The sequence below is a fragment of the Parasteatoda tepidariorum genome, chromosome 2 (genome assembly GCF_043381705.1).
Source record: "Parasteatoda tepidariorum isolate YZ-2023 chromosome 2, CAS_Ptep_4.0, whole genome shotgun sequence".
NCBI lineage: Eukaryota > Metazoa > Arthropoda > Arachnida > Araneae > Theridiidae > Parasteatoda > Parasteatoda tepidariorum.
Genome location: NC_092205.1, coordinates 43883467 through 43889467, shown reverse-complemented (window position 1 = coordinate 43889467; position 6001 = coordinate 43883467). Strand labels below are relative to the sequence as shown.

General features: G+C 28.9%; 1 non-coding gene across 1 annotated transcript; it reads left to right on the top strand.

The window, feature by feature from the left end:
- The first annotated feature begins 1493 nt into the window (after positions 1-1493).
- TRNAK-CUU (transfer RNA lysine (anticodon CUU)) lies at positions 1494-1566 on the top strand. Its single transcript has one exon. It is a non-coding gene; the product is annotated as a tRNA-Lys (tRNA).
- The last annotated feature ends 4435 nt before the right edge of the window (positions 1567-6001 follow it).

Here is a 6001-nt window from a genome sequence, read left to right as displayed (position 1 = left end):
AAAAAAAAAAAAAAAAAAAAAAAAAAANAAAAAAAGAAAAAAAAAATTTATTACAGCAATTTATTTTGTACAAAAAAAAAGTAATCAGAAAACATAACACTTATTCTCGTAGAGTACTTATTCAAAGATATATTGCTTTTATTGCTCATATTTTTTTTTTCTGATTTCATTTTAATTATGCATCCATTGCGCCGTATCCAGTTCCCGAAAATGCCGATTTTCATACCGTCGAATACTTTAATAAAGTTGTTTTGATATTTTCATCTTTAAATGAGCTTTAAAGAGCATTGCTACTAGCAATTTTTTTCTGGAGGAATTATATTTTGCTAGGCATTTATACATTTTACCAAAGTACATGCCTTAAATTTATTTTAGTTCAGGCAAAGAGACTGCCTTAAAAAATATGTTATAAATTTTGTTGTGTGTACTTATTTTAATTAAAGGCGAAAAATATTTTAAACTTTTAATATTTTGATGAAGAGGGCAATTTTTATGCAATTTATTTTTCAAACTAATTTTTAACTAACGAGTGAAAACTTAAATTTAAAAAAATCTATAGTTCAGTATAATTCTTATTTAGTAGATGGCAGCATTAGTCCTTTCTCAAATGATGAGTCTTATACTTCTGATAAGCAGTTATATTTACTTTTACTGTTCTATTTTCAAAAGCAAAATTCAGAAAATCAGCAGAGATTTGTTTGGAATGAAACATAAATTTTAAAGTAGTTATGACTTCAATAGTGGCATAAATAAATAACATCCTGCAAAAACGGACGACTAAAGACACCAATATTTTAAATCCGCAATGGTTATGAAATTAAATATTTCACGAAGAATAAAATTTTTATAATTAACTGAAACTTAACAGTCAAGTCTGTGGTATTTAGAATTCAAATATATATTTGTAAGATAAAAACTAAGGATATTTTGTTGAAAATTTAAATTTTTAAAATTTTTTTTCATTGTAGAATAATTTCCGTTTATATTTAAGTATTAGTAAGTTTTACTATTAGTAAGTTTATATAAATATTCATAGCTTTAATGCTTTTAAGAATTAAATTTAATCTATTAATTAGTCTTATTAAATTAAATTGTCTTTCAGTCCAATTCCACTCAATTAAGAAGCATCGAATTGAAGAGCTAGTTCCAGGCATACACACACCTCTGCACGCAACTAGAATTCCCTAGAATTATTAAAAGACATTAATGGATGAAGTAACTTCTAGACAAAGGTTTGCTTTCATCGTATCTACAAAATGTTTTCTTTGTTGCTACAAATGTTAGAAAGAAAAAGAAAATTTAGACTTAATGATTAAATTAATTAGAATGGAAAACAAAAAAAAATGCTGGAAATTTAGTTTGTTAATTTAATATATTTGTTTTATAAAATTGAATTGACATTTTTAATATAAATAAATATGAAAAAAAAAATATATATATATACATTCGAGACAAGTTTAGTTTTTATTTTATAATACCTTCCTCCTGACATCGCCCGGCTAGCTCAGTCGGTAGAGCACGAGACTCTTAATCTCGGGGTCGTGGGTTCGAGCCCCACGTTGGGCGCTATTTTTTTGCTCTTTCATTATTTGCCCTTCAGTTAGGTGTTCTTTAAGAATAGAAGTTTTTATCCTTATTTGGAAAAAAAAAAGAAAAAAAAAATTAAATTTTTGAGAATAAAATTTTTGTTAAATACAGATTGATATATTAAATACAATTCGTGCTGGTCGAATCTGTTAATCATCTCTTTAACTATATATAATTTATAATGCTACATATCTTAATATATTTGATATTAGGTAAAGTATTGTGTAACTTACACCAAAAATAATAATTTTAAAACGGCTAATAAATAAATTTAGACGCTGTTTTATGTAAGTTTATCTGAAAATATAGCGCATTAAGGTAATATCATAAAATAACATTATAGGAAACGACTCTTTTAGATTTAAGCTCTTAATTTAGAAAACAACCAAAATCGAAAATGTAATAGCACTAGAGTAGAATACGAAAACTAAATATTGTCGGTAAATATCTTTAAATTTGGGATACAAAAATATTTCCTAGGAAAACAATACCCTGATGACTTATATTAATTTTATCATGATGGCAACAAAAAATTTACCGAAATTAATGTGGAAAGCTGGATCCTACCATGCGATATTTCGGCTAGTAAAAATGCACCAACAACAATGAAAAATGTTAGATTATTCAGTTTTTACGTTATAAGGAGATTTATAGCTCGTATTTGATAAGGTTCATTAAAGTAAGAATAATTACTGATTTAATAACGTTCTCATTTCTGATTGGCTGATTGGTACATTTGAAGCGTGCGACTTTCGCATTGTTAATCACTTCACTGGATCCTGCAACAGTTAAATACTTTTAATAGAATGGTAATGATTAAAATATGATTACAATCAATGACTTGAATTTTAATCAGTGATTATTTATTGATCAGAATTTGATACCGACGTGCATGAGCTTAGGTTTTAATAAATCCATTGATAGAGGTTGATATTGAATGGAACAAGTGATTCCGTTGACTTGAATAGATAGAGTTTGAGCCCAGATGGCTCAGGGGATAGAGCGTTCGACTTTCAATGAAGTGAACCGGGTTCGAACCCCAACGATGGCTGGTCGATATGAATTCCGCATCTGGCTTACTCCGATCACAGTACTGGCGTGAAATATCCTCAGTGGTAGACGGATCATGGGTTAGAGTCCCCTTGCCGTCAGGCTACTCGTGAGAGATTTTCATGGTTTTCCTCTTCATGTAACGCAAATGCGGGTTAGTTTCATCAAAAAGTCCTTAACGAAGGCAAATTTCTCCCTATGTTTGATCGAGGAGTTCCATGGTCTTCTGAATTGGGTTCAAAATTACAAGGATATGGAGTTGAACATCAGTAGTCGTAAACTCAAAATTGGGTCAGCTGTTCAACGGCGGTTATAAAAATAAATAGATAGAGTTTGAGTCGTGATGTCTCAGGAGATAAAGCACTAGCCTCCTAATTAGGTGAACCGGGTTCGAATCCCAGTGATGGTTGGTCGATACAAAATCCACACCCGGCTAGCACAAAATCAGCGCTGATGTAAAATATCCTCAGTTGTATACTCTGTTGTGGAATCATGGGCTAGAGTCCCTTTACAGTCATGCTAACTATGGGAAATTTTTGTGGTTTTCCTCTACATTTAATGCAATTACGTGTCAGTTCCATTCGAAGGTGAAGTGATTTAAATTAAAAAGCATTTCTCATTAACAATTCAAATAAACATAGTGGTTTTGTTAAGTCATTTTTTATATCTAGGTCATTTAAAGTCAAGGAAATTAATTTTAATACATTATAACAATTCCAATTTATTTTCAATTCTAAAAAATTTGGTTCACGCTGTTTTAGTACTGTCAAACTAATTTTTATAGAGCAGACAGCGAAAGCAAAACTTGTACTTCAGTTCTAGAAACTCATCAACAGTGTTGGTATTGCACAGGAAGTTAGATTTTTTTAATGGTAATTGAAATGCTTGGAGGAGAACGCATGCACAGCAGAGTGCATTCTTCAAAAGTGACAAAAACCTATAGTTATAAAAACAATTAAAGCACTTATAACTTCAAATGTAATTAATGTGCTCTTATTGATAAATTAAAAAAAAAACATCTAACTGTATTTTTTATTGACCTTTAATTTCGAATATGAGTTCAATATCTACTGAGATCTAACAGTTCATACCAATTTCAAAACTATCCAAAATTGCCCGAAACTGATTTTAATTCTTCTAATGAGCCCGAAAGTGCTTTAAATTCGCTTAAAGTGTTTGAAATCTAAAATTCTGAAAATAATTAAAACACTTATAACTTCAAATGTAACAATTACTATGCTTTTATTGATAAATTTAAAAAAAAATGTAACTGTATTTTATAATGACCTTTAATTTCACTATCAACCGAAACCCCAAAATTTGTTTCATTTTCAAAATTATATTAATATATTTTAAAGTATGTAATTGCATAAAATACCTGATGTAAGTCTAATATCTATAATACTTTTTATTTGAAACTCATATTATAATTTTGAATAATTGAAACAGACTTCTCAATTTCTTTCTTTCATATATTTCGAAGACTCGATTCCCCATTAAAATTTAAATTTTAGCTTCCTGTAATTGATCCTGTAATTTTTTCAACTGTTTAGTATTGCTCACATAAAGTTGCATTGCAATATGTAGCTTAAGACACTTGAAGATAGAAAGGTCGTAACCAATTATTTATTATTCAATCACTTTTTATTAAATATATTTTAAAAGACATAAAAACTCATTTAATAAATGTTTAGTTAATTTTTTTTTTGAATTGTAGTTAGTGGCTAGTTTTTCAATATTTTTGTGCTTCTTAACTTCAAATGGAACTTCTTTGGATAAAAGATTTTTAGACCATTTAAGAGAATTTTGGACATTTTAAGAGATTTTTTGATAACTTTGAAGATAATTTGGGACGATAGGGTTTTGACAGAGTGGGAAAAAAATCAAGATTTTGCAATGGATCATTGTGTCAAAAACCTTGCCATTCCTGATAAGAATACTAGCGTTTCTAATTAAGTAATTCATTATGTGATGCATGTTAGATTAGATAAAATTGAAGATCTTGCTTCCTTTTTTTCTGTTTCTTGATTCAAAACTTACACTGTAAATTATTCGAGATTAAAAATACGGTAATAAATCCCGGCACTTTGGGTGCATTTTCCGTAAAATCCAGTTTTACTGTTAAATATTGTATCGTAATTTTTATAGTAATATTTATTTAATCTCATTTTTCGTTCCGTAAAATGTTCCGGCAAAAATGGATTTTACGGTAAAAAGAAAGAAAGGTGGAAGAAAGAAGGAAAGTACCGGCCCTCTGAGTGCCGGTACTTATTACCGTAATTTGATTTGGAATTTTTTTTACAGTGAAGTTTTAGAAATTTTCTCCCTTGCAGCAGGAATGGTTTGTGCAATAATAAGTTGACTGTATTTTTGCTTGTACTGCACTTGCAATAATAAGTAATTGCAAAAATATTATCGAAAAAAATCATATTGATAAAATAATAAATACATAACAAAATCATAAACAATCAATACATAGGTATTCTAAGTTCTTGGAAGTATTTTTCATTTAATTTTATTTGACAAAGTTTTTACATTTCATGTGGTAATAAAAGAATATTTATTACGATCTTCAAGCAATAGCTCATTTTAATCTTCAGTCATTTTAGTTGCGTAAAAATTTAACTTGAGGTTTATTTGGAAATTCAACCTTGAAATTTCTTTGCGATGTTGCTTTTGTCAGTGATTAACACACGCGTAAAACATTTCATTTTATTTCATTTAAATTATAATCATATAACGAAATACGTGATAGATATGGTAATTTACATTACATACATGCAGCCACATGGCTTGGAGAAAATTACACATTGTTATTACCGCATTGTCTAGTACTATTAACTCACTCTAATGAGTAGAATTAGACAGGACCCCTCTTACTTTATTTTTTTGCAGAGAGAAATTTTTATGGTGCCGTCTCTGGGAAAACCAGAAACGTAAATTACAACTTCTCTTTACGTTATACCCTTAGACCTCGACCTTGGCCAGAAATTTCGTGGAATTGAAAAAATGAAAGAAAAAAAGAAAAAAAAAACTAATATTTTGAAATCAGCTTTCCAGAAGTTGTTTGGAGTACGTCACTTTACCTAATATATCCCATTATTTTGTCTACTTCTATTCACTTAGTAACTTTTTAATCGAGTTGAAATTCGCCAGAATACATACAATCATACGCCAAGAAGAAATCTTTTTTGGTAAGAAATTTTCTTTTTAGTGTTGGAAGAATTCTTGACAGTAATTAGTTGCAGTTGTATCACCTGTGTGATTGCTTTAGTTTTGGAGATCAAGGTTGTTGATGAAAAGGAAGAATAAAAAAATAAATAATAATAATAATAATAAAAAAAAGGTCTCTGTCTTTTAATCT